The sequence below is a fragment of the Haliotis rufescens genome, unplaced genomic scaffold (genome assembly GCF_023055435.1).
Source record: "Haliotis rufescens isolate VD_foot unplaced genomic scaffold, xgHalRufe1.0.p SCAF_6, whole genome shotgun sequence".
In the NCBI taxonomy this organism is placed as follows: Eukaryota; Metazoa; Mollusca; class Gastropoda; order Lepetellida; family Haliotidae; genus Haliotis; species Haliotis rufescens.
In genome coordinates this window covers 5,078,297-5,104,125 of record NW_025964334.1, presented here as the reverse complement: position 1 = coordinate 5,104,125, position 25,829 = coordinate 5,078,297, and the positions used below count along the sequence as shown (strand labels likewise).

General features: G+C 42.1%; 55 non-coding genes across 55 annotated transcripts; all 55 read right to left on the bottom strand.

Annotated features, from left to right (window-relative positions):
* Nucleotides 1–295: 295 nt before the first annotated feature.
* Trnat-ugu lies at nucleotides 296–368 on the bottom strand. The gene has a single exon. It is a non-coding gene; the product is annotated as a tRNA-Thr (tRNA).
* Nucleotides 369–811: 443 nt separating this feature from the next.
* Trnat-cgu lies at nucleotides 812–884 on the bottom strand. The gene has a single exon. It is a non-coding gene; the product is annotated as a tRNA-Thr (tRNA).
* Nucleotides 885–971: 87 nt separating this feature from the next.
* On the bottom strand, nucleotides 972–1,044 carry Trnat-ugu. Its single transcript has one exon. It is a non-coding gene; the product is annotated as a tRNA-Thr (tRNA).
* A 245-nt stretch (nucleotides 1,045–1,289) lies between these two features.
* Trnai-uau lies at nucleotides 1,290–1,399 on the bottom strand. The gene is made up of 2 exons: nucleotides 1,362–1,399; nucleotides 1,290–1,325 (listed from the first exon to the last, which is right to left on the bottom strand). It is a non-coding gene; the product is annotated as a tRNA-Ile (tRNA).
* A 351-nt stretch (nucleotides 1,400–1,750) lies between these two features.
* Trnat-ugu lies at nucleotides 1,751–1,823 on the bottom strand. Its single transcript has one exon. It is a non-coding gene; the product is annotated as a tRNA-Thr (tRNA).
* Nucleotides 1,824–2,266: 443 nt separating this feature from the next.
* On the bottom strand, nucleotides 2,267–2,339 carry Trnat-cgu. The gene has a single exon. It is a non-coding gene; the product is annotated as a tRNA-Thr (tRNA).
* Nucleotides 2,340–2,426: 87 nt separating this feature from the next.
* Nucleotides 2,427–2,499, bottom strand: Trnat-ugu. The gene has a single exon. It is a non-coding gene; the product is annotated as a tRNA-Thr (tRNA).
* A 5,908-nt stretch (nucleotides 2,500–8,407) lies between these two features.
* Trnat-ugu lies at nucleotides 8,408–8,480 on the bottom strand. Its single transcript has one exon. It is a non-coding gene; the product is annotated as a tRNA-Thr (tRNA).
* A 245-nt stretch (nucleotides 8,481–8,725) lies between these two features.
* On the bottom strand, nucleotides 8,726–8,835 carry Trnai-uau. The gene is made up of 2 exons: nucleotides 8,798–8,835; nucleotides 8,726–8,761 (listed from the first exon to the last, which is right to left on the bottom strand). It is a non-coding gene; the product is annotated as a tRNA-Ile (tRNA).
* A 351-nt stretch (nucleotides 8,836–9,186) lies between these two features.
* On the bottom strand, nucleotides 9,187–9,259 carry Trnat-ugu. The gene has a single exon. It is a non-coding gene; the product is annotated as a tRNA-Thr (tRNA).
* A 443-nt stretch (nucleotides 9,260–9,702) lies between these two features.
* Nucleotides 9,703–9,775, bottom strand: Trnat-cgu. The gene has a single exon. It is a non-coding gene; the product is annotated as a tRNA-Thr (tRNA).
* An 87-nt stretch (nucleotides 9,776–9,862) lies between these two features.
* On the bottom strand, nucleotides 9,863–9,935 carry Trnat-ugu. Its single transcript has one exon. It is a non-coding gene; the product is annotated as a tRNA-Thr (tRNA).
* Nucleotides 9,936–10,180: 245 nt separating this feature from the next.
* Trnai-uau lies at nucleotides 10,181–10,290 on the bottom strand. The gene is made up of 2 exons: nucleotides 10,253–10,290; nucleotides 10,181–10,216 (listed from the first exon to the last, which is right to left on the bottom strand). It is a non-coding gene; the product is annotated as a tRNA-Ile (tRNA).
* Nucleotides 10,291–10,641: 351 nt separating this feature from the next.
* On the bottom strand, nucleotides 10,642–10,714 carry Trnat-ugu. Its single transcript has one exon. It is a non-coding gene; the product is annotated as a tRNA-Thr (tRNA).
* Nucleotides 10,715–11,157: 443 nt separating this feature from the next.
* On the bottom strand, nucleotides 11,158–11,230 carry Trnat-cgu. The gene has a single exon. It is a non-coding gene; the product is annotated as a tRNA-Thr (tRNA).
* Nucleotides 11,231–11,317: 87 nt separating this feature from the next.
* On the bottom strand, nucleotides 11,318–11,390 carry Trnat-ugu. Its single transcript has one exon. It is a non-coding gene; the product is annotated as a tRNA-Thr (tRNA).
* A 245-nt stretch (nucleotides 11,391–11,635) lies between these two features.
* On the bottom strand, nucleotides 11,636–11,745 carry Trnai-uau. The gene is made up of 2 exons: nucleotides 11,708–11,745; nucleotides 11,636–11,671 (listed from the first exon to the last, which is right to left on the bottom strand). It is a non-coding gene; the product is annotated as a tRNA-Ile (tRNA).
* A 351-nt stretch (nucleotides 11,746–12,096) lies between these two features.
* On the bottom strand, nucleotides 12,097–12,169 carry Trnat-ugu. The gene has a single exon. It is a non-coding gene; the product is annotated as a tRNA-Thr (tRNA).
* Nucleotides 12,170–12,612: 443 nt separating this feature from the next.
* On the bottom strand, nucleotides 12,613–12,685 carry Trnat-cgu. Its single transcript has one exon. It is a non-coding gene; the product is annotated as a tRNA-Thr (tRNA).
* An 87-nt stretch (nucleotides 12,686–12,772) lies between these two features.
* Trnat-ugu lies at nucleotides 12,773–12,845 on the bottom strand. The gene has a single exon. It is a non-coding gene; the product is annotated as a tRNA-Thr (tRNA).
* A 245-nt stretch (nucleotides 12,846–13,090) lies between these two features.
* Nucleotides 13,091–13,200, bottom strand: Trnai-uau. Its single transcript has 2 exons — nucleotides 13,163–13,200; nucleotides 13,091–13,126 (listed from the first exon to the last, which is right to left on the bottom strand). It is a non-coding gene; the product is annotated as a tRNA-Ile (tRNA).
* Nucleotides 13,201–13,551: 351 nt separating this feature from the next.
* Trnat-ugu lies at nucleotides 13,552–13,624 on the bottom strand. Its single transcript has one exon. It is a non-coding gene; the product is annotated as a tRNA-Thr (tRNA).
* A 443-nt stretch (nucleotides 13,625–14,067) lies between these two features.
* On the bottom strand, nucleotides 14,068–14,140 carry Trnat-cgu. The gene has a single exon. It is a non-coding gene; the product is annotated as a tRNA-Thr (tRNA).
* An 87-nt stretch (nucleotides 14,141–14,227) lies between these two features.
* Nucleotides 14,228–14,300, bottom strand: Trnat-ugu. Its single transcript has one exon. It is a non-coding gene; the product is annotated as a tRNA-Thr (tRNA).
* Nucleotides 14,301–14,545: 245 nt separating this feature from the next.
* Nucleotides 14,546–14,655, bottom strand: Trnai-uau. The gene is made up of 2 exons: nucleotides 14,618–14,655; nucleotides 14,546–14,581 (listed from the first exon to the last, which is right to left on the bottom strand). It is a non-coding gene; the product is annotated as a tRNA-Ile (tRNA).
* A 351-nt stretch (nucleotides 14,656–15,006) lies between these two features.
* Trnat-ugu lies at nucleotides 15,007–15,079 on the bottom strand. The gene has a single exon. It is a non-coding gene; the product is annotated as a tRNA-Thr (tRNA).
* A 443-nt stretch (nucleotides 15,080–15,522) lies between these two features.
* Nucleotides 15,523–15,595, bottom strand: Trnat-cgu. Its single transcript has one exon. It is a non-coding gene; the product is annotated as a tRNA-Thr (tRNA).
* Nucleotides 15,596–15,682: 87 nt separating this feature from the next.
* Trnat-ugu lies at nucleotides 15,683–15,755 on the bottom strand. Its single transcript has one exon. It is a non-coding gene; the product is annotated as a tRNA-Thr (tRNA).
* A 245-nt stretch (nucleotides 15,756–16,000) lies between these two features.
* Trnai-uau lies at nucleotides 16,001–16,110 on the bottom strand. Its single transcript has 2 exons — nucleotides 16,073–16,110; nucleotides 16,001–16,036 (listed from the first exon to the last, which is right to left on the bottom strand). It is a non-coding gene; the product is annotated as a tRNA-Ile (tRNA).
* Nucleotides 16,111–16,461: 351 nt separating this feature from the next.
* On the bottom strand, nucleotides 16,462–16,534 carry Trnat-ugu. The gene has a single exon. It is a non-coding gene; the product is annotated as a tRNA-Thr (tRNA).
* A 443-nt stretch (nucleotides 16,535–16,977) lies between these two features.
* On the bottom strand, nucleotides 16,978–17,050 carry Trnat-cgu. Its single transcript has one exon. It is a non-coding gene; the product is annotated as a tRNA-Thr (tRNA).
* Nucleotides 17,051–17,137: 87 nt separating this feature from the next.
* Nucleotides 17,138–17,210, bottom strand: Trnat-ugu. The gene has a single exon. It is a non-coding gene; the product is annotated as a tRNA-Thr (tRNA).
* A 245-nt stretch (nucleotides 17,211–17,455) lies between these two features.
* Trnai-uau lies at nucleotides 17,456–17,565 on the bottom strand. Its single transcript has 2 exons — nucleotides 17,528–17,565; nucleotides 17,456–17,491 (listed from the first exon to the last, which is right to left on the bottom strand). It is a non-coding gene; the product is annotated as a tRNA-Ile (tRNA).
* Nucleotides 17,566–17,916: 351 nt separating this feature from the next.
* Nucleotides 17,917–17,989, bottom strand: Trnat-ugu. The gene has a single exon. It is a non-coding gene; the product is annotated as a tRNA-Thr (tRNA).
* Nucleotides 17,990–18,432: 443 nt separating this feature from the next.
* On the bottom strand, nucleotides 18,433–18,505 carry Trnat-cgu. The gene has a single exon. It is a non-coding gene; the product is annotated as a tRNA-Thr (tRNA).
* Nucleotides 18,506–18,592: 87 nt separating this feature from the next.
* Nucleotides 18,593–18,665, bottom strand: Trnat-ugu. Its single transcript has one exon. It is a non-coding gene; the product is annotated as a tRNA-Thr (tRNA).
* Nucleotides 18,666–18,910: 245 nt separating this feature from the next.
* On the bottom strand, nucleotides 18,911–19,020 carry Trnai-uau. Its single transcript has 2 exons — nucleotides 18,983–19,020; nucleotides 18,911–18,946 (listed from the first exon to the last, which is right to left on the bottom strand). It is a non-coding gene; the product is annotated as a tRNA-Ile (tRNA).
* Nucleotides 19,021–19,371: 351 nt separating this feature from the next.
* Nucleotides 19,372–19,444, bottom strand: Trnat-ugu. The gene has a single exon. It is a non-coding gene; the product is annotated as a tRNA-Thr (tRNA).
* A 443-nt stretch (nucleotides 19,445–19,887) lies between these two features.
* On the bottom strand, nucleotides 19,888–19,960 carry Trnat-cgu. Its single transcript has one exon. It is a non-coding gene; the product is annotated as a tRNA-Thr (tRNA).
* An 87-nt stretch (nucleotides 19,961–20,047) lies between these two features.
* Nucleotides 20,048–20,120, bottom strand: Trnat-ugu. The gene has a single exon. It is a non-coding gene; the product is annotated as a tRNA-Thr (tRNA).
* A 245-nt stretch (nucleotides 20,121–20,365) lies between these two features.
* Nucleotides 20,366–20,475, bottom strand: Trnai-uau. The gene is made up of 2 exons: nucleotides 20,438–20,475; nucleotides 20,366–20,401 (listed from the first exon to the last, which is right to left on the bottom strand). It is a non-coding gene; the product is annotated as a tRNA-Ile (tRNA).
* A 351-nt stretch (nucleotides 20,476–20,826) lies between these two features.
* Trnat-ugu lies at nucleotides 20,827–20,899 on the bottom strand. Its single transcript has one exon. It is a non-coding gene; the product is annotated as a tRNA-Thr (tRNA).
* A 443-nt stretch (nucleotides 20,900–21,342) lies between these two features.
* On the bottom strand, nucleotides 21,343–21,415 carry Trnat-cgu. Its single transcript has one exon. It is a non-coding gene; the product is annotated as a tRNA-Thr (tRNA).
* An 87-nt stretch (nucleotides 21,416–21,502) lies between these two features.
* Nucleotides 21,503–21,575, bottom strand: Trnat-ugu. The gene has a single exon. It is a non-coding gene; the product is annotated as a tRNA-Thr (tRNA).
* A 245-nt stretch (nucleotides 21,576–21,820) lies between these two features.
* Nucleotides 21,821–21,930, bottom strand: Trnai-uau. Its single transcript has 2 exons — nucleotides 21,893–21,930; nucleotides 21,821–21,856 (listed from the first exon to the last, which is right to left on the bottom strand). It is a non-coding gene; the product is annotated as a tRNA-Ile (tRNA).
* A 351-nt stretch (nucleotides 21,931–22,281) lies between these two features.
* Trnat-ugu lies at nucleotides 22,282–22,354 on the bottom strand. Its single transcript has one exon. It is a non-coding gene; the product is annotated as a tRNA-Thr (tRNA).
* Nucleotides 22,355–22,797: 443 nt separating this feature from the next.
* On the bottom strand, nucleotides 22,798–22,870 carry Trnat-cgu. Its single transcript has one exon. It is a non-coding gene; the product is annotated as a tRNA-Thr (tRNA).
* An 87-nt stretch (nucleotides 22,871–22,957) lies between these two features.
* Nucleotides 22,958–23,030, bottom strand: Trnat-ugu. The gene has a single exon. It is a non-coding gene; the product is annotated as a tRNA-Thr (tRNA).
* A 232-nt stretch (nucleotides 23,031–23,262) lies between these two features.
* Nucleotides 23,263–23,372, bottom strand: Trnai-uau. Its single transcript has 2 exons — nucleotides 23,335–23,372; nucleotides 23,263–23,298 (listed from the first exon to the last, which is right to left on the bottom strand). It is a non-coding gene; the product is annotated as a tRNA-Ile (tRNA).
* A 351-nt stretch (nucleotides 23,373–23,723) lies between these two features.
* Trnat-ugu lies at nucleotides 23,724–23,796 on the bottom strand. Its single transcript has one exon. It is a non-coding gene; the product is annotated as a tRNA-Thr (tRNA).
* A 443-nt stretch (nucleotides 23,797–24,239) lies between these two features.
* On the bottom strand, nucleotides 24,240–24,312 carry Trnat-cgu. Its single transcript has one exon. It is a non-coding gene; the product is annotated as a tRNA-Thr (tRNA).
* An 87-nt stretch (nucleotides 24,313–24,399) lies between these two features.
* On the bottom strand, nucleotides 24,400–24,472 carry Trnat-ugu. Its single transcript has one exon. It is a non-coding gene; the product is annotated as a tRNA-Thr (tRNA).
* Nucleotides 24,473–24,717: 245 nt separating this feature from the next.
* On the bottom strand, nucleotides 24,718–24,827 carry Trnai-uau. Its single transcript has 2 exons — nucleotides 24,790–24,827; nucleotides 24,718–24,753 (listed from the first exon to the last, which is right to left on the bottom strand). It is a non-coding gene; the product is annotated as a tRNA-Ile (tRNA).
* Nucleotides 24,828–25,178: 351 nt separating this feature from the next.
* On the bottom strand, nucleotides 25,179–25,251 carry Trnat-ugu. The gene has a single exon. It is a non-coding gene; the product is annotated as a tRNA-Thr (tRNA).
* A 443-nt stretch (nucleotides 25,252–25,694) lies between these two features.
* Nucleotides 25,695–25,767, bottom strand: Trnat-cgu. Its single transcript has one exon. It is a non-coding gene; the product is annotated as a tRNA-Thr (tRNA).
* Nucleotides 25,768–25,829: the final 62 nt, after the last annotated feature.

Sequence of the window (25,829 nt, the reverse complement as noted above, 5' to 3'; positions counted from 1 at the left end):
TCAAATACATTCTGATATGGAAACAAATAAACATTTTACATGATGAATTGTAAACAGAAGGCAGGTGAAGACAAACATTAATTAGGTCAATAGGGGGTTCGGGTATTTTATCTCACTCTCTTCTTTACCTCTTAAGAAATATAGAATTTGGTTGTAAGCTGACCATTCTCACATGTTGATGCAGCTAAAACGAGTGCCGGTTGGTTTATTTGCCTCTAAGGAGAAATATAGTATCCGCGTGACAGCAATCGTTTACTGACTCCTGGGTGATAAAAAAAACTGTAAAAGAAGAATGAGCCCCCAGTGAGGATCGAACTCACGACCCCTGGTTTACAAGACCAGTGCTCTATCCACTGAGCTATGGAGGCAGTTAGCCATTGATGGTGACTTATTAATCCTTATGTTCACTCTCGACAACTATACTCAGAAGCACAACTCCTGCAAAAGGAACTAAAATGACACATCTCAAACACACCTTCAACCAGTGCTATTACAACGGGTGTCTTATTTAAATGGAAAGTGAACAGATACATTTTGTACACTTTAAAATATGTGTTAAACGACACTTGCTGAGCCGAGTCAAGGCAAAGGCATCGGAAATTTGAAGGCTTGGGTGTCGATTTAAGATTTAAAAGGAGGCCTGCGCTTGGACACAAAGGGCACGCGCAACTCATTGGTTCTGTCGTCAATGTCACTGTCTTGATCACTCAATTGTTCCCGATCATGTGACAAATGATTGGCTTCAAAGTTGAGACTGCGTTCACTTCAATAGGAAAAAAACGATTGGATTTTCAAAATAAAGCTATAACATAGCCCCCGGTGAGGATCGAACTCACGACCCCTGGTTTACGAGACCAGTGCTCTTACCACTGAGCTACGGAGGCTGCTTCCACAGCACTTCCTCGTGGTGCTCCAATAAGAGGTTTTATCAATTCAACTGCAAAAGGCTAAAATTCCGGCAAAGGATATCTAGCCCCCAGTGAGGATCGAACTCACGACCCCTGGTTTACAAGACCAGTGCTCTATCCACTGAGCTATGGAGGCATCTGATAACTTGGGGAAAGGCGCCGCGGTTTTAACAGCTGCTGGTCGCGAGAGCTGGTCGATTGTAGTCAATAGTCTGTGTAAACACCATTCACGTTGGGTATTATAACTTTCAGACTAAGGAAAATGTGTAAGTTTTGCTTAGAAGATGCATTTCACCTGCCACATGTCTGCTATAATGAGTGGTTGTGAATTGGAAGCGACAGTGTTGGTCAAACTGTCAGAGCAGTAAATAAAAGCAAGCATGCCCCGGGTGAGGCTCGAACTCACAACCTCCGCATTCCTCATCCCATGGTGATCATGGGGAAGGTACTGACTATAAGTACGGCGCGCTAACCGATTGTGCCACCGGGGCAGCTGATAGACAGGCCAACATTTTCACTGCAAGTCAGTCAGCCACGTTTCAAGCAGTCAAATACATTCTGATATGGAAACAAATAAACATTTTACATGATGAATTGTAAACAGAAGGCAGGTGAAGACAAACATTAATTAGGTCAATAGGGGGTTCGGGTATTTTATCTCACTCTCTTCTTTACCTCTAAAGAAATATAGAATTTGGTTGTAAGCTGACCATTGTCACATGTTGATGCAGCTAAAACGAGTGCCGGTTGGTTTATTTGCCTCTAAGGAGAAATATAGTATCCGCGTGACAGCAATCGTTTACTGACTCCTGGGTGATAAAAAAAACTGTAAAAGAAGAATGAGCCCCCAGTGAGGATCGAACTCACGACCCCTGGTTTACAAGACCAGTGCTCTATCCACTGAGCTATGGAGGCAGTTAGCCATTGATGGTGACTTATTAATCCTTATGTTCACTCTCGACAACTATACTCAGAAGCACAACTCCTGCAAAAGGAACTAAAATGACACATCTCAAACACACCTTCAACCAGTGCTATTACAACGGGTGTCTTATTTAAATGGAAAGTGAACAGATACATTTTGTACACTTTAAAATATGTGTTAAACGACACTTGCTGAGCCGAGTCAAGGCAAAGGCATCGGAAATTTGAAGGCTTGGGTGTCGATTTAAGATTTAAAAGGAGGCCTGCGCTTGGACACAAAGGGCACGCGCAACTCATTGGTTCTGTCGTCAATGTCACTGTCTTGATCACTCAATTGTTCCCGATCATGTGACAAATGATTGGCTTCAAAGTTGAGACTGCGTTCACTTCAATAGGAAAAAAACGATTGGATTTTCAAAATAAAGCTATAACATAGCCCCCGGTGAGGATCGAACTCACGACCCCTGGTTTACGAGACCAGTGCTCTTACCACTGAGCTACGGAGGCTGCTTCCACAGCACTTCCTCGTGGTGCTCCAATAAGAGGTTTTATCAATTCAACTGCAAAAGGCTAAAATTCCGGCAAAGGATATCTAGCCCCCAGTGAGGATCGAACTCACGACCCCTGGTTTACAAGACCAGTGCTCTATCCACTGAGCTATGGAGGCATCTGATAGCTTGGGGAAAGGCGCCGCGGTTTTAACAGCTGCTGGTCGCGAGAGCTGGTCGATTGTAGTCAATAGTCTGTGTAAACACCATTCACGTTGGGTATTATAACTTTCAGACTAAGGAAAATGTGTAAGTTTTGCTTAGAAGATGCATTTCACCTGCCACATGTCTGCTATAATGAGTGGTTGTGAATTGGAAGCGACAGTGTTGGTCAAACTGTCAGAGCAGTAAATAAAAGCAAGCATGCCCCGGGTGAGGCTCGAACTCACAACCTCCGCATTCCTCATCCCATGGTGATCATGGGGAAGGTACTGACTATAAGTACGGCGCGCTTTTTTTTTTTTTTTTTTTTTTCTTGATAAAATTTATTCACGGGAACTTATTACAGTCGCAGACAGTGCTGCCACTGCCACCACATTAATAAAAAGGTTATCACAGAAGTAGGGTGGCAGTGGATAACATTCCGATTCTACAGACAGAAAATATGAGAAATAGTTTTTTACATTTGATTATCTAAACACGTCTTTACATATACAAAAAGAGGATTGCAGATTGAACATGCTCTTTACACGTTACATGTTACATGTTTCTATTCTAGAGGAGGTTTGAGAACAATCTCATTTCCATCTAATGTGATAAATGTATTGGTCATTATATATCTTTGAATAAAGATATGTAATTGATTCATTTTTGAATAGTGAAACAACAAAAGGCTGAAATGACGCTTAATCAAAGATTTGAAAAAAGCTTTCATGTGAAATGAGATTGTTTCCTGACTCATAATAACTCTTCTTTTAAATACAGCAATTCGATATATTGACAATACAATGTTCATGAAGGGTTTACATGACAACTTCTTTTCTGGCAGGAATCCAAACAGTAACCAGAGGTATAACTGTCCAAGACTAAACCCTGAATCTTGACAAACGTCTGTCAACATGTCAATTAATAGAGATTGCAAGGAAGATAACTCTTGGCAGAAGATAAACAAATGTAAAATGTCCTCTGTTTCATTTTGACATACAGGACAAACATCAGTGTTTGACAATCCAATTTTGCACAGTTTATCATATGTAAAGATAATATTGTGAGCAATTTTAAAATCCAACTGTATAGAGTCTGTTGATTTATCTTTCTGCCACACATTCAGCCAAATATCTTTCCAATTAATGTCCAAAGCAATATTATTCCAAAAAGAAATAGCAACTGGCTTTTTGAAGTGTTTTTGTCTGAATATTTCGTAGCAAAATTTAGCTGTTAAAACTTCAACTGACATGTCCTGTCCATCAATCGTGCAGAAGATGTCTCCCGAGGGAAGGTTTTTGCCAACATCAGACAAAATGATATTTTTCCATTCTGATGGAAGCGCGTATAAAATGATTGCATAGCATTGTTGTATAGTGTTTATGTCCATTTCAGGTAAAGTATCATGTACAATGTCTACAATAATTTGTGAGGACATGAATTTTGGAATAACTTCAAAACAAATATGTTTAATACAAATAATTCCACTTGAAACAAACGATTGAAACATCAGAGTTTTTCCATTGAAAGTAATTAATGGATTTTTGAAAAGTGGTTGATTCATGATATCATCTACATTTTGAAGCAAGGGTCTTTTCCCTCCAGTAATTTCATTCCATGCAGATAATAGCTCAGCATAAAATGGGCTTTTGTCTTGTAAATCACCCTTATTATGTTCAAGAGATAAAACATGAATTCCCAAGTTCATTTTCAGAAGATGTGACATAAAATATAGCATTGTTTGTTTCCAAATACAATTAAGCTGGGAATTAGCAAAAGCCCTCAGCAACTTAAGTCTCAGTGCATATTTTTTAAAACACAACTTTGGTATATTCAGACCACCATCTAAACAAATACCAATACAGGTATCTGATGTTATTTTGGCAGTTTTATTATGCCACAAGAATTTACTAAACATCTGAGTAAATCTATGCTCAACCCATTGTGGGACAGGTAGTACAGTAAACGCATACCATAAGCGGGAACTCATAAGGATATTTATTACAACTGCTCTACCCTGTAGAGTAAGTTGTCTACGTAACCATGAATTTAACAATGTTTGAATTTTGTCCATTTTCTTTCTCCAATTCAACGTTTCACACATTGCTTTATCCTTGCCGAAATAAATGCCTAATATTTCAACACAATCTTTTTTGATTTTAACCGGGACGTTGATTGAACAGCCACGAAGGTTATTTTTACCCAATAACAAAACTTCTGATTTTTCGATGTTGATTTTTGCTCCCGTTCCTTCACAGTATGAGTTAACTGTGCTAAATGTTTCTTCGACGGAGTTGACATCTGAAACAGTGATTGAAGTGTCATCAGCATGTTGATATATCAAAGAATAAATGTCATTGTTGATACTTATTCCGTGGATTTCAGGATTGTTCTTAACTAGGAGATTAAGTGGCTCTGACACCAAAACGTACAGCATGGAGCTCATTGGATCTCCTTGACGAACACCACGAGTTAAAGGAAAATAAGGCGACAAATGGCCATTGCATTTAACAGAACTATGCATATCAGTATAGAGAATTTTAATCCATGAAATGAAGGAATCTCCAAAGTTAAATTTTCTGAGAATTTGAAATAAGTATTGATGTGAGACCCTGTCAAATGCTTTCTCTTGATCTATTTTGATGAGATATGAATCATCATCATCACGATTATTTACAATGTCAATAACATCTCTTAGGGAGTGAAGGTTGTTAGCTATGTCTCTTCCTGGTACACAGCAAGATTGTTCAGGGGAGACAATTGAGGACATGACATTTCGTAATCTTAATGACAACACTCTGGATATTAGTTTACAATCTACATTTATCAATGAAATAGGCCTGTAACATTTAATGTCTCTCTTGTCACCTTTCTTTTTATAAAATAAACTAATTATACTCTTTTTCATGGTACGTGAAAGACTGTTTTCTTTGTGTACACAATCGACAACTTGTATGAAGAAGGGGCATAAAATGTTCCAAAACTTCAAATAAAACTCAACTGTTAGACCATCTGGGCCTGGTGATTTATTTTTCTGCATACCTTTGAGTGCCACGGTAAGCTCACTCTGAGAAATATGTACTTCGCATGAATTCCTTTCATCTTCGGAAAGCTTGTCCTTGATATTATTAACTATGTCCTGTTGTTTTTCTACATTACAGTGTTCAGCAGTGAATAAAGAGGAGTAAAATTGTTGAGCAGTATCCAAGATATCCTCTGTGTTGTTGGCTATTGTACCATCTCCTCTAAATAATTCTTTGATCGAGTTTGCTTGCTGTTTTGTTTTTTCTAGATTTAAAAAGTATGAGGTATTTCTGTCGGAATCGAGAGTCCACTTTGCCTTTGACCTGAGAATAGCTCCTTTGCATTTGTTAATCTCGTATGTCTCCAGCTCATTTTCTATTGATTGTAAAATAGAAGATACATAGCCAGGAATGGAGGATATCTTATGATATTCTTTTCTAAGTTTATTTTGAATTTTAAAATAATCAGCTTTTTCATGATTGCTTTTTTTAGATGCATAGTACCTGGAAAACTTTTTGAACTGATATTTCAAGTTATCCCACCATATCAATGGTTCAGTTTTAAGTAAAGGGCACCCTTTTGCCTCTTCTATTATTTCAGTGATCTTTTGATAAAATGCGCAATCGTCAAGAAGCTGATTATTAAAAATCCATACACCAGGACCCCTTTCTATAGGAGAAAAGTCTAACCTTGATACAACAATATTGTGATCACTCACAGAGGAATATCTAATGTAACAGTTAATAATATTTGAAATAAGGTTTCTTGAAACAAATATCAAATCAATCCGAGATTGTTTAATAACTCCTAATACAGACTGTATTCGAGAAAACTCTTTTTTGTCATAGTTCTTGTACCTCCATATATCGATTAGGTTGTTTTTGTGAAGAAAGGTGTTTAACACATTACTACTTTGGATGTTAAACGTTGTGTTATTGGGACCTTTATCAAGTGAAGGATCAAGAATTTCATTAAAATCTCCAGCGCAAATTAAATGCTCATGATTAACCCATTTCATTAAATTATTGAAAAAAGGTATTCTCTCTCTAGGATCGTTTGGGGCATACACATTTAATAAAATCACTGTTTTATCTTCAAGAGATAGAGACGCCTTTAGTAGTCTTCCATCATTGTCTTTTTCAAGCATGGCCACCTTTTGTTCAAAGTCAGGAGAGATCAAAAGAGCAACGCCTTTTCTATTATTACCAGCATTAGAGTATAAAATTGTTCCTGGCCATAAATATTTATATTTTTCAATGAATTCATCAGACCAAAAGGTCTCCTGCAAAAAGGCAATATTGACATGGGAATTCGTTAGTATAGAGAATACATTTTGTATTTTAGTGACATCACGGAGTCCATTCACATTCCATGACCATGTTGTGACCATTGCAAATATAAATATGAAATGTATGTACAAACACATTGTTAGTTTATACACCATTCTCAGACACGCCAGATATTTCTCGTCGATCGTTAACCTTTTCTTCTTTCTTCTTCTTTTGTTCATCTTTTTTACTTTCTCTCAATTTATTTTTTAAGTCATTGTTCTGAATTACACAGTCTGTGATCTTGGGTTGTAGTTTATTTCTTCTTCCTCTTTTCTTCGAAGATTTGTTCCATTTAGAAGGTGTTATATTTTCATGTCCATCTTGAGGCAACGACTGTCTCATTGTCTTATCATCACTCTCCATGTCATCTCCAACACGGTTTGTACAAGGAATTTCAGAGGCTTCATCAAGTTTTTCCTCTTCATTTTCTTCTCCTTTTCCCTCTATTGTTCCATCTTTGTTTCTTTTCTTTTCTTCAGTTTCAAAGTCCTCAACAGATGTATCATCGTTATCCAAAGGTTCTTCATCCCATGACCTTTCTGGGGCAAGTTCCTTTTCTAGCTCAGACTCCTCTGACATGCTGTACTGACAATTGTCCTCCTCGTCTAGGAAACAGCTGCAGCTACCAATAGGTAGAGAGCACAGTTCACAACTACGTTTAAGTGTTCTTCCTTCGTTGCAGTTTTTGGCAATGTGGCCATGTCCGTTGCACTTAAAGCATTTGGTATTTGGGCATTCTTTAACCATATGGTCTCCCGAGTTGCATTTAAAACACAACCGTTCTTGATTATTATGAATCACACGAAAGTATCGATAACCATCTAATGTGTTGAAGCCCATGGAGTATGGCAAGGATGTACACTCGGGGGGGAAAGCGACGCGCACATACCTGGTACCATCAAAAATGCTGGTGCCTTTCAGGGTCCTGTGTTTAATATCACTTTTCAAAGTGATACCCCTTTTGATCAACATGTTTACAATTTCCTCATCATCAATGTAGGGTGGAAGGTGTAGGAATGACACTACGACGCTTTCACTATGAAGTAACCTGAAGTTAACCAGTGTACCTCCTATTTTCAAGTCATCAGTTTCTGCAAGAATCCTTGCCTCGTTACTGTCTGGGACAGTGACATCATAGCATTCTGTACCTTTTAGGACGCACGCCCATACATCGGACACATATTCCAATAGCGCACAAGATAATACACTAGCACTAATCACTTTGTTGTTACCAACATTCACTTCAATCGTGCAATCTTTCAGATATTTTCTTTTCTGTTTGGTGTCCGCCATTTTGAACCCAGCGAGCGTGGGAGATTCAGAGACAAACAATGTCAATAGCATGCACAAACGTGCATGCAAATGTTTAAGGTCCTCACACAACTACATATCAAAGTGTTGCCTACCTTGTTAGCGTAAATCTGGTATTCTACTGAACTTGTGAACGATTTAATCTGAGAATCTGTGTTGCTCGATAGTCAGCACGTCCACACACCTCCGAAGCCTAAAATTCCGGCAAAGGATATCTAGCCCCCAGTGAGGATCGAACTCACGACCCCTGGTTTACAAGACCAGTGCTCTATCCACTGAGCTATGGAGGCATCTGATAGCTTGGGGAAAGGCGCCGCGGTTTTAACAGCTGCTGGTCGCGAGAGCTGGTCGATTGTAGTCAATAGTCTGTGTAAACACCATTCACGTTGGGTATTATAACTTTCAGACTAAGGAAAATGTGTAAGTTTTGCTTAGAAGATGCATTTCACCTGCCACATGTCTGCTATAATGAGTGGTTGTGAATTGGAAGCGACAGTGTTGGTCAAACTGTCAGAGCAGTAAATAAAAGCAAGCATGCCCCGGGTGAGGCTCGAACTCACAACCTCCGCATTCCTCATCCCATGGTGATCATGGGGAAGGTACTGACTATAAGTACGGCGCGCTAACCGATTGTGCCACCGGGGCAGCTGATAGACAGGCCAACATTTTCACTGCAAGTCAGTCAGCCACGTTTCAAGCAGTCAAATACATTCTGATATGGAAACAAATAAACATTTTACATGATGAATTGTAAACAGAAGGCAGGTGAAGACAAACATTAATTAGGTCAATAGGGGGTTCGGGTATTTTATCTCACTCTCTTCTTTACCTCTTAAGAAATATAGAATTTGGTTGTAAGCTGACCATTGTCACATGTTGATGCAGCTAAAACGAGTGCCGGTTGGTTTATTTGCCTCTAAGGAGAAATATAGTATCCGCGTGACAGCAATCGTTTACTGACTCCTGGGTGATAAAAAAAACTGTAAAAGAAGTATGAGCCCCCAGTGAGGATCGAACTCACGACCCCTGGTTTACAAGACCAGTGCTCTATCCACTGAGCTATGGAGGCAGTTAGCCATTGATGGTGACTTATTAATCCTTATGTTCACTCTCGACAACTATACTCAGAAGCACAACTCCTGCAAAAGGAACTAAAATGACACATCTCAAACACACCTTCAACCAGTGCTATTACAACGGGTGTCTTATTTAAATGGAAAGTGAACAGATACATTTTGTACACTTTAAAATATGTGTTAAACGACACTTGCTGAGCCGAGTCAAGGCAAAGGCATCGGAAATTTGAAGGCTTGGGTGTCGATTTAAGATTTAAAAGGAGGCCTGCGCTTGGACACAAAGGGCACGCGCAACTCATTGGTTCTGTCGTCAATGTCACTGTCTTGATCACTCAATTGTTCCCGATCATGTGACAAATGATTGGCTTCAAAGTTGAGACTGCGTTCACTTCAATAGGAAAAAAACGATTGGATTTTCAAAATAAAGCTATAACATAGCCCCCGGTGAGGATCGAACTCACGACCCCTGGTTTACGAGACCAGTGCTCTTACCACTGAGCTACGGAGGCTGCTTCCACAGCACTTCCTCGTGGTGCTCCAATAAGAGGTTTTATCAATTCAACTGCAAAAGGCTAAAATTCCGGCAAAGGATATCTAGCCCCCAGTGAGGATCGAACTCACGACCCCTGGTTTACAAGACCAGTGCTCTATCCACTGAGCTATGGAGGCATCTGATAGCTTGGGGAAAGGCGCCGCGGTTTTAACAGCTGCTGGTCGCGAGAGCTGGTCGATTGTAGTCAATAGTCTGTGTAAACACCATTCACGTTGGGTATTATAACTTTCAGACTAAGGAAAATGTGTAAGTTTTGCTTAGAAGATGCATTTCACCTGCCACATGTCTGCTATAATGAGTGGTTGTGAATTGGAAGCGACAGTGTTGGTCAAACTGTCAGAGCAGTAAATAAAAGCAAGCATGCCCCGGGTGAGGCTCGAACTCACAACCTCCGCATTCCTCATCCCATGGTGATCATGGGGAAGGTACTGACTATAAGTACGGCGCGCTAACCGATTGTGCCACCGGGGCAGCTGATAGACAGGCCAACATTTTCACTGCAAGTCAGTCAGCCACGTTTCAAGCAGTCAAATACATTCTGATATGGAAACAAATAAACATTTTACATGATGAATTGTAAACAGAAGGCAGGTGAAGACAAACATTAATTAGGTCAATAGGGGGTTCGGGTATTTTATCTCACTCTCTTCTTTACCTCTTAAGAAATATAGAATTTGGTTGTAAGCTGACCATTCTCACATGTTGATGCAGCTAAAACGAGTGCCGGTTGGTTTATTTGCCTCTAAGGAGAAATATAGTATCCGCGTGACAGCAATCGTTTACTGACTCCTGGGTGATAAAAAAAACTGTAAAAGAAGAATGAGCCCCCAGTGAGGATCGAACTCACGACCCCTGGTTTACAAGACCAGTGCTCTATCCACTGAGCTATGGAGGCAGTTAGCCATTGATGGTGACTTATTAATCCTTATGTTCACTCTCGACAACTATACTCAGAAGCACAACTCCTGCAAAAGGAACTAAAATGACACATCTCAAACACACCTTCAACCAGTGCTATTACAACGGGTGTCTTATTTAAATGGAAAGTGAACAGATACATTTTGTACACTTTAAAATATGTGTTAAACGACACTTGCTGAGCCGAGTCAAGGCAAAGGCATCGGAAATTTGAAGGCTTGGGTGTCGATTTAAGATTTAAAAGGAGGCCTGCGCTTGGACACAAAGGGCACGCGCAACTCATTGGTTCTGTCGTCAATGTCACTGTCTTGATCACTCAATTGTTCCCGATCATGTGACAAATGATTGGCTTCAAAGTTGAGACTGCGTTCACTTCAATAGGAAAAAAACGATTGGATTTTCAAAATAAAGCTATAACATAGCCCCCGGTGAGGATCGAACTCACGACCCCTGGTTTACGAGACCAGTGCTCTTACCACTGAGCTACGGAGGCTGCTTCCACAGCACTTCCTCGTGGTGCTCCAATAAGAGGTTTTATCAATTCAACTGCAAAAGGCTAAAATTCCGGCAAAGGATATCTAGCCCCCAGTGAGGATCGAACTCACGACCCCTGGTTTACAAGACCAGTGCTCTATCCACTGAGCTATGGAGGCATCTGATAGCTTGGGGAAAGGCGCCGCGGTTTTAACAGCTGCTGGTCGCGAGAGCTGGTCGATTGTAGTCAATAGTCTGTGTAAACACCATTCACGTTGGGTATTATAACTTTCAGACTAAGGAAAATGTGTAAGTTTTGCTTAGAAGATGCATTTCACCTGCCACATGTCTGCTATAATGAGTGGTTGTGAATTGGAAGCGACAGTGTTGGTCAAACTGTCAGAGCAGTAAATAAAAGCAAGCATGCCCCGGGTGAGGCTCGAACTCACAACCTCCGCATTCCTCATCCCATGGTGATCATGGGGAAGGTACTGACTATAAGTACGGCGCGCTAACCGATTGTGCCACCGGGGCAGCTGATAGACAGGCCAACATTTTCACTGCAAGTCAGTCAGCCACGTTTCAAGCAGTCAAATACATTCTGATATGGAAACAAATAAACATTTTACATGATGAATTGTAAACAGAAGGCAGGTGAAGACAAACATTAATTAGGTCAATAGGGGGTTCGGGTATTTTATCTCACTCTCTTCTTTACCTCTTAAGAAATATAGAATTTGGTTGTAAGCTGACCATTCTCACATGTTGATGCAGCTAAAACGAGTGCCGGTTGGTTTATTTGCCTCTAAGGAGAAATATAGTATCCGCGTGACAGCAATCGTTTACTGACTCCTGGGTGATAAAAAAAACTGTAAAAGAAGAATGAGCCCCCAGTGAGGATCGAACTCACGACCCCTGGTTTACAAGACCAGTGCTCTATCCACTGAGCTATGGAGGCAGTTAGCCATTGATGGTGACTTATTAATCCTTATGTTCACTCTCGACAACTATACTCAGAAGCACAACTCCTGCAAAAGGAACTAAAATGACACATCTCAAACACACCTTCAACCAGTGCTATTACAACGGGTGTCTTATTTAAATGGAAAGTGAACAGATACATTTTGTACACTTTAAAATATGTGTTAAACGACACTTGCTGAGCCGAGTCAAGGCAAAGGCATCGGAAATTTGAAGGCTTGGGTGTCGATTTAAGATTTAAAAGGAGGCCTGCGCTTGGACACAAAGGGCACGCGCAACTCATTGGTTCTGTCGTCAATGTCACTGTCTTGATCACTCAATTGTTCCCGATCATGTGACAAATGATTGGCTTCAAAGTTGAGACTGCGTTCACTTCAATAGGAAAAAAACGATTGGATTTTCAAAATAAAGCTATAACATAGCCCCCGGTGAGGATCGAACTCACGACCCCTGGTTTACGAGACCAGTGCTCTTACCACTGAGCTACGGAGGCTGCTTCCACAGCACTTCCTCGTGGTGCTCCAATAAGAGGTTTTATCAATTCAACTGCAAAAGGCTAAAATTCCGGCAAAGGATATCTAGCCCCCAGTGAGGATCGAACTCACGACCCCTGGTTTACAAGACCAGTGCTCTATCCACTGAGCTATGGAGGCATCTGATAACTTGGGGAAAGGCGCCGCGGTTTTAACAGCTGCTGGTCGCGAGAGCTGGTCGATTGTAGTCAATAGTCTGTGTAAACACCATTCACGTTGGGTATTATAACTTTCAGACTAAGGAAAATGTGTAAGTTTTGCTTAGAAGATGCATTTCACCTGCCACATGTCTGCTATAATGAGTGGTTGTGAATTGGAAGCGACAGTGTTGGTCAAACTGTCAGAGCAGTAAATAAAAGCAAGCATGCCCCGGGTGAGGCTCGAACTCACAACCTCCGCATTCCTCATCCCATGGTGATCATGGGGAAGGTACTGACTATAAGTACGGCGCGCTAACCGATTGTGCCACCGGGGCAGCTGATAGACAGGCCAACATTTTCACTGCAAGTCAGTCAGCCACGTTTCAAGCAGTCAAATACATTCTGATATGGAAACAAATAAACATTTTACATGATGAATTGTAAACAGAAGGCAGGTGAAGACAAACATTAATTAGGTCAATAGGGGGTTCGGGTATTTTATCTCACTCTCTTCTTTACCTCTTAAGAAATATAGAATTTGGTTGTAAGCTAACCATTCTCACATGTTGATGCAGCTAAAACGAGTGCCGGTTGGTTTATTTGCCTCTAAGGAGAAATATAGTATCCGCGTGACAGCAATCGTTTACTGACTCCTGGGTGATAAAAAAAACTGTAAAAGAAGAATGAGCCCCCAGTGAGGATCGAACTCACGAGCCCTGGTTTACAAGACCAGTGCTCTATCCACTGAGCTATGGAGGCAGTTAGCCATTGATGGTGACTTATTAATCCTTATGTTCACTCTCGACAACTATACTCAGAAGCACAACTCCTGCAAAAGGAACTAAAATGACACATCTCAAACACACCTTCAACCAGTGCTATTACAACGGGTGTCTTATTTAAATGGAAAGTGAACAGATACATTTTGTACACTTTAAAATATGTGTTAAACGACACTTGCTGAGCCGAGTCAAGGCAAAGGCATCGGAAATTTGAAGGCTTGGGTGTCGATTTAAGATTTAAAAGGAGGCCTGCGCTTGGACACAAAGGGCACGCGCAACTCATTGGTTCTGTCGTCAATGTCACTGTCTTGATCACTCAATTGTTCCCGATCATGTGACAAATGATTGGCTTCAAAGTTGAGACTGCGTTCACTTCAATAGGAAAAAAACGATTGGATTTTCAAAATAAAGCTATAACATAGCCCCCGGTGAGGATCGAACTCACGACCCCTGGTTTACGAGACCAGTGCTCTTACCACTGAGCTACGGAGGCTGCTTCCACAGCACTTCCTCGTGGTGCTCCAATAAGAGGTTTTATCAATTCAACTGCAAAAGGCTAAAATTCCGGCAAAGGATATCTAGCCCCCAGTGAGGATCGAACTCACGACCCCTGGTTTACAAGACCAGTGCTCTATCCACTGAGCTATGGAGGCATCTGATAACTTGGGGAAAGGCGCCGCGGTTTTAACAGCTGCTGGTCGCGAGAGCTGGTCGATTGTAGTCAATAGTCTGTGTAAACACCATTCACGTTGGGTATTATAACTTTCAGACTAAGGAAAATGTGTAAGTTTTGCTTAGAAGATGCATTTCACCTGCCACATGTCTGCTATAATGAGTGGTTGTGAATTGGAAGCGACAGTGTTGGTCAAACTGTCAGAGCAGTAAATAAAAGCAAGCATGCCCCGGGTGAGGCTCGAACTCACAACCTCCGCATTCCTCATCCCATGGTGATCATGGGGAAGGTACTGACTATAAGTACGGCGCGCTAACCGATTGTGCCACCGGGGCAGCTGATAGACAGGCCAACATTTTCACTGCAAGTCAGTCAGCCACGTTTCAAGCAGTCAAATACATTCTGATATGGAAACAAATAAACATTTTACATGATGAATTGTAAACAGAAGGCAGGTGAAGACAAACATTAATTAGGTCAATAGGGGGTTCGGGTATTTTATCTCACTCTCTTCTTTACCTCTTAAGAAATATAGAATTTGGTTGTAAGCTAACCATTCTCACATGTTGATGCAGCTAAAACGAGTGCCGGTTGGTTTATTTGCCTCTAAGGAGAAATATAGTATCCGCGTGACAGCAATCGTTTACTGACTCCTGGGTGATAAAAAAAACTGTAAAAGAAGAATGAGCCCCCAGTGAGGATCGAACTCACGACCCCTGGTTTACAAGACCAGTGCTCTATCCACTGAGCTATGGAGGCAGTTAGCCATTGATGGTGACTTATTAATCCTTATGTTCACTCTCGACAACTATACTCAGAAGCACAACTCCTGCAAAAGGAACTAAAATGACACATCTCAAACACACCTTCAACCAGTGCTATTACAACGGGTGTCTTATTTAAATGGAAAGTGAACAGATACATTTTGTACACTTTAAAATATGTGTTAAACGACACTTGCTGAGCCGAGTCAAGGCAAAGGCATCGGAAATTTGAAGGCTTGGGTGTCGATTTAAGATTTAAAAGGAGGCCTGCGCTTGGACACAAAGGGCACGCGCAACTCATTGGTTCTGTCGTCAATGTCACTGTCTTGATCACTCAATTGTTCCCGATCATGTGACAAATGATTGGCTTCAAAGTTGAGACTGCGTTCACTTCAATAGGAAAAAAACGATTGGATTTTCAAAATAAAGCTATAACATAGCCCCCGGTGAGGATCGAACTCACGACCCCTGGTTTACGAGACCAGTGCTCTTACCACTGAGCTACGGAGGCTGCTTCCACAGCACTTCCTCGTGGTGCTCCAATAAGAGGTTTTATCAATTCAACTGCAAAAGGCTAAAATTCCGGCAAAGGATATCTAGCCCCCAGTGAGGATCGAACTCACGACCCCTGGTTTACAAGACCAGTGCTCTATCCACTGAGCTATGGAGGCATCTGATAACTTGGGGAAAGGCGCCGCGGTTTTAACAGCTGCTGGTCGCGAGAGCTGGTCGATTGTAGTCAATAGTCTGTGTAAACACCATTCACGTTGGGTATTATAACTTTCAGACTAAGGAAAATGTGTAAGTTTTGCTTAGAAGATGCATTTCACCTGCCACATGTCTGCTATAATGAGTGGTTGTGAATTGGAAGCGACAGTGTTGGTCAAACTGTCAGAGCAGTAAATAAAAGCAAGCATGCCCCGGGTGAGGCTCGAACTCACAACCTCCGCATTCCTCATCCCATGGTGATCATGGGGAAGGTACTGACTATAAGTACGGCGCGCTAACCGATTGTGCCACCGGGGCAGCTGATAGACAGGCCAACATTTTCACTGCAAGTCAGTCAGCCACGTTTCAAGCAGTCAAATACATTCTGATATGGAAACAAATAAACATTTTACATGATGAATTGTAAACAGAAGGCAGGTGAAGACAAACATTAATTAGGTCAATAGGGGGTTCGGGTATTTTATCTCACTCTCTTCTTTACCTCTTAAGAAATATAGAATTTGGTTGTAAGCTGACCATTCTCACATGTTGATGCAGCTAAAACGAGTGCCGGTTGGTTTATTTGCCTCTAAGGAGAAATATAGTATCCGCGTGACAGCAATCGTTTACTGACTCCTGGGTGATAAAAAAAACTGTAAAAGAAGAATGAGCCCCCAGTGAGGATCGAACTCACGACCCCTGGTTTACAAGACCAGTGCTCTATCCACTGAGCTATGGAGGCAGTTAGCCATTGATGGTGACTTATTAATCCTTATGTTCACTCTCGACAACTATACTCAGAAGCACAACTCCTGCAAAAGGAACTAAAATGACACATCTCAAACACACCTTCAACCAGTGCTATTACAACGGGTGTCTTATTTAAATGGAAAGTGAACAGATACATTTTGTACACTTTAAAATATGTGTTAAACGACACTTGCTGAGCCGAGTCAAGGCAAAGGCATCGGAAATTTGAAGGCTTGGGTGTCGATTTAAGATTTAAAAGGAGGCCTGCGCTTGGACACAAAGGGCACGCGCAACTCATTGGTTCTGTCGTCAATGTCACTGTCTTGATCACTCAATTGTTCCCGATCATGTGACAAATGATTGGCTTCAAAGTTGAGACTGCGTTCACTTCAATAGGAAAAAAACGATTGGATTTTCAAAATAAAGCTATAACATAGCCCCCGGTGAGGATCGAACTCACGACCCCTGGTTTACGAGACCAGTGCTCTTACCACTGAGCTACGGAGGCTGCTTCCACAGCACTTCCTCGTGGTGCTCCAATAAGAGGTTTTATCAATTCAACTGCAAAAGGCTAAAATTCCGGCAAAGGATATCTAGCCCCCAGTGAGGATCGAACTCACGACCCCTGGTTTACAAGACCAGTGCTCTATCCACTGAGCTATGGAGGCATCTGATAACTTGGGGAAAGGCGCCGCGGTTTTAACAGTTGCTGGTCGCGAGAGCTGGTCGATTGTAGTCAATAGTCTGTGTAAACACCATTCACGTTGGGTATTATAACTTTCAGACTAAGGAAAATGTGTAAGTTTTGCTTAGAAGATGCATTTCACCTGCCACATGTCTGCTATAATGAGTGGTTGTGAATTGGAAGCGACAGTGTTGGTCAAACTGTCAGAGCAGTAAATAAAAGCAAGCATGCCCCGGGTGAGGCTCGAACTCACAACCTCCGCATTCCTCATCCCATGGTGATCATGGGGAAGGTACTGACTATAAGTACGGCGCGCTAACCGATTGTGCCACCGGGGCAGCTGATAGACAGGCCAACATTTTCCCTGCAAGTCAGTCAGCCACGTTTCAAGCAGTCAAATACATTCTGATATGGAAACAAATAAACATTTTACATGATGAATTGTAAACAGAAGGCAGGTGAAGACAAACATTAATTAGGTCAATAGGGGGTTCGGGTATTTTATCTCACTCTCTTCTTTACCTCTTAAGAAATATAGAATTTGGTTGTAAGCTAACCATTCTCACATGTTGATGCAGCTAAAACGAGTGCCGGTTGGTTTATTTGCCTCTAAGGAGAAATATAGTATCCGCGTGACAGCAATCGTTTACTGACTCCTGGGTGATAAAAAAAACTGTAAAAGAAGAATGAGCCCCCAGTGAGGATCGAACTCACGACCCCTGGTTTACAAGACCAGTGCTCTATCCACTGAGCTATGGAGGCAGTTAGCCATTGATGGTGACTTATTAATCCTTATGTTCACTCTCGACAACTATACTCAGAAGCACAACTCCTGCAAAAGGAACTAAAATGACACATCTCAAACACACCTTCAACCAGTGCTATTACAACGGGTGTCTTATTTAAATGGAAAGTGAACAGATACATTTTGTACACTTTAAAATATGTGTTAAACGACACTTGCTGAGCCGAGTCAAGGCAAAGGCATCGGAAATTTGAAGGCTTGGGTGTCGATTTAAGATTTAAAAGGAGGCCTGCGCTTGGACACAAAGGGCACGCGCAACTCATTGGTTCTGTCGTCAATGTCACTGTCTTGATCACTCAATTGTTCCCGATCATGTGACAAATGATTGGCTTCAAAGTTGAGACTGCGTTCACTTCAATAGGAAAAAAACGATTGGATTTTCAAAATAAAGCTATAACATAGCCCCCGGTGAGGATCGAACTCACGACCCCTGGTTTACGAGACCAGTGCTCTTACCACTGAGCTACGGAGGCTGCTTCCACAGCACTTCCTCGTGGTGCTCCAATAAGAGGTTTTATCAATTCAACTGCAAAAGGCTAAAATTCCGGCAAAGGATATCTAGCCCCCAGTGAGGATCGAACTCACGACCCCTGGTTTACAAGACCAGTGCTCTATCCACTGAGCTATGGAGGCATCTGATAACTTGGGGAAAGGCGCCGCGGTTTTAACAGCTGCTGGTCGCGAGAGCTGGTCGATTGTAGTCAATAGTCTGTGTAAACACCATTCACGTTGGGTATTATAACTTTCAGACTAAGGAAAATGTGTAAGTTTTGCTTAGAAGATGCATTTCACCTGCCACATGTCTGCTATAATGAGTGGTTGTGAATTGGAAGCGACAGTGTTGGTCAAACTGTCAGAGCAGTAAATAAAAGCAAGCATGCCCCGGGTGAGGCTCGAACTCACAACCTCCGCATTCCTCATCCCATGGTGATCATGGGGAAGGTACTGACTATAAGTACGGCGCGCTAACCGATTGTGCCACCGGGGCAGCTGATAGACAGGCCAACATTTTCACTGCAAGTCAGTCAGCCACGTTTCAAGCAGTCAAATACATTCTGATATGGAAACAAATAAACATTTTACATGATGAATTGTAAACAGATGGCAGGTGAAGACAAACATTAATTAGGTCAATAGGGGGTTCGGGTATTTTATCTCACTCTCTTCTTTACCTCTTAAGAAATATAGAATTTGGTTGTAAGCTGACCATTCTCACATGTTGATGCAGCTAAAACGAGTGCCGGTTGGTTTATTTGCCTCTAAGGAGAAATATAGTATCCGCGTGACAGCAATCGTTTACTGACTCCTGGGTGATAAAAAAAACTGTAAAAGAAGAATGAGCCCCCAGTGAGGATCGAACTCACGACCCCTGGTTTACAAGACCAGTGCTCTATCCACTGAGCTATGGAGGCAGTTAGCCATTGATGGTGACTTATTAATCCTTATGTTCACTCTCGACAACTATACTCAGAAGCACAACTCCTGCAAAAGGAACTAAAATGACACATCTCAAACACACCTTCAACCAGTGCTATTACAACGGGTGTCTTATTTAAATGGAAAGTGAACAGATACATTTTGTACACTTTAAAATATGTGTTAAACGACACTTGCTGAGCCGAGTCAAGGCAAAGGCATCGGAAATTTGAAGGCTTGGGTGTCGATTTAAGATTTAAAAGGAGGCCTGCGCTTGGACACAAAGGGCACGCGCAACTCATTGGTTCTGTCGTCAATGTCACTGTCTTGATCACTCAATTGTTCCCGATCATGTGACAAATGATTGGCTTCAAAGTTGAGACTGCGTTCACTTCAATAGGAAAAAAACGATTGGATTTTCAAAATAAAGCTATAACATAGCCCCCGGTGAGGATCGAACTCACGACCCCTGGTTTACGAGACCAGTGCTCTTACCACTGAGCTACGGAGGCTGCTTCCACAGCACTTCCTCGTGGTGCTCCAATAAGAGGTTTTATCAATTCAACTGCAAAAGGCTAAAATTCCGGCAAAGGATATCTAGCCCCCAGTGAGGATCGAACTCACGACCCCTGGTTTACAAGACCAGTGCTCTATCCACTGAGCTATGGAGGCATCTGATAACTTGGGGAAAGGCGCCGCGGTTTTAACAGCTGCTGGTCGCGAGAGCTGGTCGATTGTAGTCAATAGTCTGTGTAAACACCATTCACGTTGGGTATTATAACTTTCAGACTAAGGAAAATGTGTAAGTTTTGCTTAGAAGATGCATTTCACCTGCCACATGTCTGCTATAATGAGTGGTTGTGAATTGGAAGCGACAGTGTTGGTCAAACTGTCAGAGCAGTAAATAAAAGCAAGCATGCCCCGGGTGAGGCTCGAACTCACAACCTCCGCATTCCTCATCCCATGGTGATCATGGGGAAGGTACTGACTATAAGTACGGCGCGCTAACCGATTGTGCCACCGGGGCAGCTGATAGACAGGCCAACATTTTCACTGCAAGTCAGTCAGCCACGTTTCAAGCAGTCAAATACATTCTGATATGGAAACAAATAAACATTTTACATGATGAATTGTAAACAGAAGGCAGGTGAAGACAAACATTAATTAGGTCAATAGGGGGTTCGGGTATTTTATCTCACTCTCTTCTTTACCTCTTAAGAAATATAGAATTTGGTTGTAAGCTAACCATTCTCACATGTTGATGCAGCTAAAACGAGTGCCGGTTGGTTTATTTGCCTCTAAGGAGAAATATAGTATCCGCGTGACAGCAATCGTTTACTGACTCCTGGGTGATAAAAAAAACTGTAAAAGAAGAATGAGCCCCCAGTGAGGATCGAACTCACGACCCCTGGTTTACAAGACCAGTGCTCTATCCACTGAGCTATGGAGGCAGTTAGCCATTGATGGTGACTTATTAATCCTTATGTTCACTCTCGACAACTATACTCAGAAGCACAACTCCTGCAAAAGGAACTAAAATGACACATCTCAAACACACCTTCAACCAGTGCTATTACAACGGGTGTCTTATTTAAATGGAAAGTGAACAGATACATTTTGTACACTTTAAAATATGTGTTAAACGACACTTGCTGAGCCGAGTCAAGGCAAAGGCATCGGAAATTTGAAGGCTTGGGTGTCGATTTAAGATTTAAAAGGAGGCCTGCGCTTGGACACAAAGGGCACGCGCAACTCATTGGTTCTGTCGTCAATGTCACTGTCTTGATCACTCAATTGTTCCCGATCATGTGACAAATGATTGGCTTCAAAGTTGAGACTGCGTTCACTTCAATAGGAAAAAAACGATTGGATTTTCAAAATAAAGCTATAACATAGCCCCCGGTGAGGATCGAACTCACGACCCCTGGTTTACGAGACCAGTGCTCTTACCACTGAGCTACGGAGGCTGCTTCCACAGCACTTCCTCGTGGTGCTCCAATATGAGGTTTTATCAATTCAACTGCAAAAGGCTAAAATTCCGGCAAAGGATATCTAGCCCCCAGTGAGGATCGAACTCACGACCCCTGGTTTACAAGACCAGTGCTCTATCCACTGAGCTATGGAGGCATCTGATAACTTGGGGAAAGGCGCCGCGGTTTTAACAGCTGCTGGTCGCGAGAGCTGGTCGATTGTAGTCAATAGTCTGTGTAAACACCATTCACGTTGGGTATTATAACTTTCAGACTAAGGAAAATGTGTAAGTTTTGCTTAGAAGATGCATTTCACCTGCCACATGTCTGCTATAATGAGTGGTTGTGAATTGGAAGCGACAGTGTTGGTCAAACTGTCAGAGCAATAAATAAAAGCAAGCATGCCCCGGGTGAGGCTCGAACTCACAACCTCCGCATTCCTCATCCCATGGTGATCATGGGGAAGGTACTGACTATAAGTACGGCGCGCTAACCGATTGTGCCACCGGGGCAGCTGATAGACAGGCCAACATTTTCACTGCAAGTCAGTCAGCCACGTTTCAAGCAGTCAAATACATTCTGATATGGAAACAAATAAACATTTTACATGATGAATTGTAAACAGATGGCAGGTGAAGACAAACATTAATTAGGTCAATAGGGGGTTCGGGTATTTTATCTCACTCTCTTCTTTACCTCTTAAGAAATATAGAATTTGGTTGTAAGCTGACCATTCTCACATGTTGATGCAGCTAAAACGAGTGCCGGTTGGTTTATTTGCCTCTAAGGAGAAATATAGTATCCGCGTGACAGCAATCGTTTACTGACTCCTGGGTGATAAAAAAAACTGTAAAAGAAAAATGAGCCCCCAGTGAGGATCGAACTCACGACCCCTGGTTTACAAGACCAGTGCTCTATCCACTGAGCTATGGAGGCAGTTAGCCATTGATGGTGACTTATTAATCCTTATGTTCACTCTCGACAACTATACTCAGAAGCACAACTCCTGCAAAAGGAACTAAAATGACACATCTCAAACACACCTTCAACCAGTGCTATTACAACGGGTGTCTTATTTAAATGGAAAGTGAACAGATACATTTTGTACACTTTAAAATATGTGTTAAACGACACTTGCTGAGCCGAGTCAAGGCAAAGGCATCGGAAATTTGAAGGCTTGGGTGTCGATTTAAGATTTAAAAGGAGGCCTGCGCTTGGACACAAAGGGCACGCGCAACTCATTGGTTCTGTCGTCAATGTCACTGTCTTGATCACTCAATTGTTCCCGATCATGTGACAAATGATTGGCTTCAAAGTTGAGACTGCGTTCACTTCAATAGGAAAAAAACGATTGGATTTTCAAAATAAAGCTATAACATAGCCCCCGGTGAGGATCGAACTCACGACCCCTGGTTTACGAGACCAGTGCTCTTACCACTGAGCTACGGAGGCTGCTTCCACAGCACTTCCTCGTGGTGCTCCAATAAGAGGTTTTATCAATTCAACTGCAAAAGGCTAAAATTCCGGCAAAGGATATCTAGCCCCCAGTGAGGATCGAACTCACGACCCCTGGTTTACAAGACCAGTGCTCTATCCACTGAGCTATGGAGGCATCTGATAACTTGGGGAAAGGCGCCGCGGTTTTAACAGCTGCTGGTCGATTGTAGTCAATAGTCTGTGTAAACACCATTCACGTTGGGTATTATAACTTTCAGACTAAGGAAAATGTGTAAGTTTTGCTTAGAAGATGCATTTCACCTGCCACATGTCTGCTATAATGAGTGGTTGTGAATTGGAAGCGACAGTGTTGGTCAAACTGTCAGAGCAGTAAATAAAAGCAAGCATGCCCCGGGTGAGGCTCGAACTCACAACCTCCGCATTCCTCATCCCATGGTGATCATGGGGAAGGTACTGACTATAAGTACGGCGCGCTAACCGATTGTGCCACCGGGGCAGCTGATAGACAGGCCAACATTTTCACTGCAAGTCAGTCAGCCACGTTTCAAGCAGTCAAATACATTCTGATATGGAAACAAATAAACATTTTACATGATGAATTGTAAACAGAAGGCAGGTGAAGACAAACATTAATTAGGTCAATAGGGGGTTCGGGTATTTTATCTCACTCTCTTCTTTACCTCTTAAGAAATATAGAATTTGGTTGTAAGCTGACCATTCTCACATGTTGATGCAGCTAAAACGAGTGCCGGTTGGTTTATTTGCCTCTAAGGAGAAATATAGTATCCGCGTGACAGCAATCGTTTACTGACTCCTGGGTGATAAAAAAAACTGTAAAAGAAGAATGAGCCCCCAGTGAGGATCGAACTCACGACCCCTGGTTTACAAGACCAGTGCTCTATCCACTGAGCTATGGAGGCAGTTAGCCATTGATGGTGACTTATTAATCCTTATGTTCACTCTCGACAACTATACTCAGAAGCACAACTCCTGCAAAAGGAACTAAAATGACACATCTCAAACACACCTTCAACCAGTGCTATTACAACGGGTGTCTTATTTAAATGGAAAGTGAACAGATACATTTTGTACACTTTAAAATATGTGTTAAACGACACTTGCTGAGCCGAGTCAAGGCAAAGGCATCGGAAATTTGAAGGCTTGGGTGTCGATTTAAGATTTAAAAGGAGGCCTGCGCTTGGACACAAAGGGCACGCGCAACTCATTGGTTCTGTCGTCAATGTCACTGTCTTGATCACTCAATTGTTCCCGATCATGTGACAAATGATTGGCTTCAAAGTTGAGACTGCGTTCACTTCAATAGGAAAAAAACGATTGGATTTTCAAAATAAAGCTATAACATAGCCCCCGGTGAGGATCGAACTCACGACCCCTGGTTTACGAGACCAGTGCTCTTACCACTGAGCTACGGAGGCTGCTTCCACAGCACTTCCTCGTGGTGCTCCAATAAGAGGTTTTATCAATTCAACTGCAAAAGGCTAAAATTCCGGCAAAGGATATCTAGCCCCCAGTGAGGATCGAACTCACGACCCCTGGTTTACAAGACCAGTGCTCTATCCACTGAGCTATGGAGGCATCTGATAACTTGGGGAAAGGCGCCGCGGTTTTAACAGCTGCTGGTCGCGAGAGCTGGTCGATTGTAGTCAATAGTCTGTGTAAACACCATTCACGTTGGGTATTATAACTTTCAGACTAAGGAAAATGTGTAAGTTTTGCTTAGAAGATGCATTTCACCTGCCACATGTCTGCTATAATGAGTGGTTGTGAATTGGAAGCGACAGTGTTGGTCAAACTGTCAGAGCAGTAAATAAAAGCAAGCATGCCCCGGGTGAGGCTCGAACTCACAACCTCCGCATTCCTCATGCCATGGTGATCATGGGGAAGGTACTGACTATAAGTACGGCGCGCTAACCGATTGTGCCACCGGGGCAGCTGATAGACAGGCCAACATTTTCACTGCAAGTCAGTCAGCCACGTTTCAAGCAGTCAAATACATTCTGATATGGAAACAAATAAACATTTTACATGATGAATTGTAAACAGAAGGCAGGTGAAGACAAACATTAATTAGGTCAATAGGGGGTTCGGGTATTTTATCTCACTCTCTTCTTTACCTCTTAAGAAATATAGAATTTGGTTGTAAGCTGACCATTCTCACATGTTGATGCAGCTAAAACGAGTGCCGGTTGGTTTATTTGCCTCTAAGGAGAAATATAGTATCCGCGTGACAGCAATCGTTTACTGACTCCTGGGTGATAAAAAAAACTGTAAAAGAAGAATGAGCCCCCAGTGAGGATCGAACTCACGACCCCTGGTTTACAAGACCAGTGCTCTATCCACTGAGCTATGGAGGCAGTTAGCCATTGATGGTGACTTATTAATCCTTATGTTCACTCTCGACAACTATACTCAGAAGCACAACTCCTGCAAAAGGAACTAAAATGACACATCTCAAACACACCTTCAACCAGTGCTATTACAACGGGTGTCTTATTTAAATGGAAAGTGAACAGATACATTTTGTACACTTTAAAATATGTGTTAAACGACACTTGCTGAGCCGAGTCAAGGCAAAGGCATCGGAAATTTGAAGGCTTGGGTGTCGATTTAAGATTTAAAAGGAGGCCTGCGCTTGGACACAAAGGGCACGCGCAACTCATTGGTTCTGTCGTCAATGTCACTGTCTTGATCACTCAATTGTTCCCGATCATGTGACAAATGATTGGCTTCAAAGTTGAGACTGCGTTCACTTCAATAGGAAAAAAACGATTGGATTTTCAAAATAAAGCTATAACATAGCCCCCGGTGAGGATCGAACTCACGACCCCTGGTTTACGAGACCAGTGCTCTTACCACTGAGCTACGGAGGCTGCTTCCACAGCACTTCCTCGTGGTGCTCCAATAAGAGGTTTTATCAATTCAACTGCAAAAG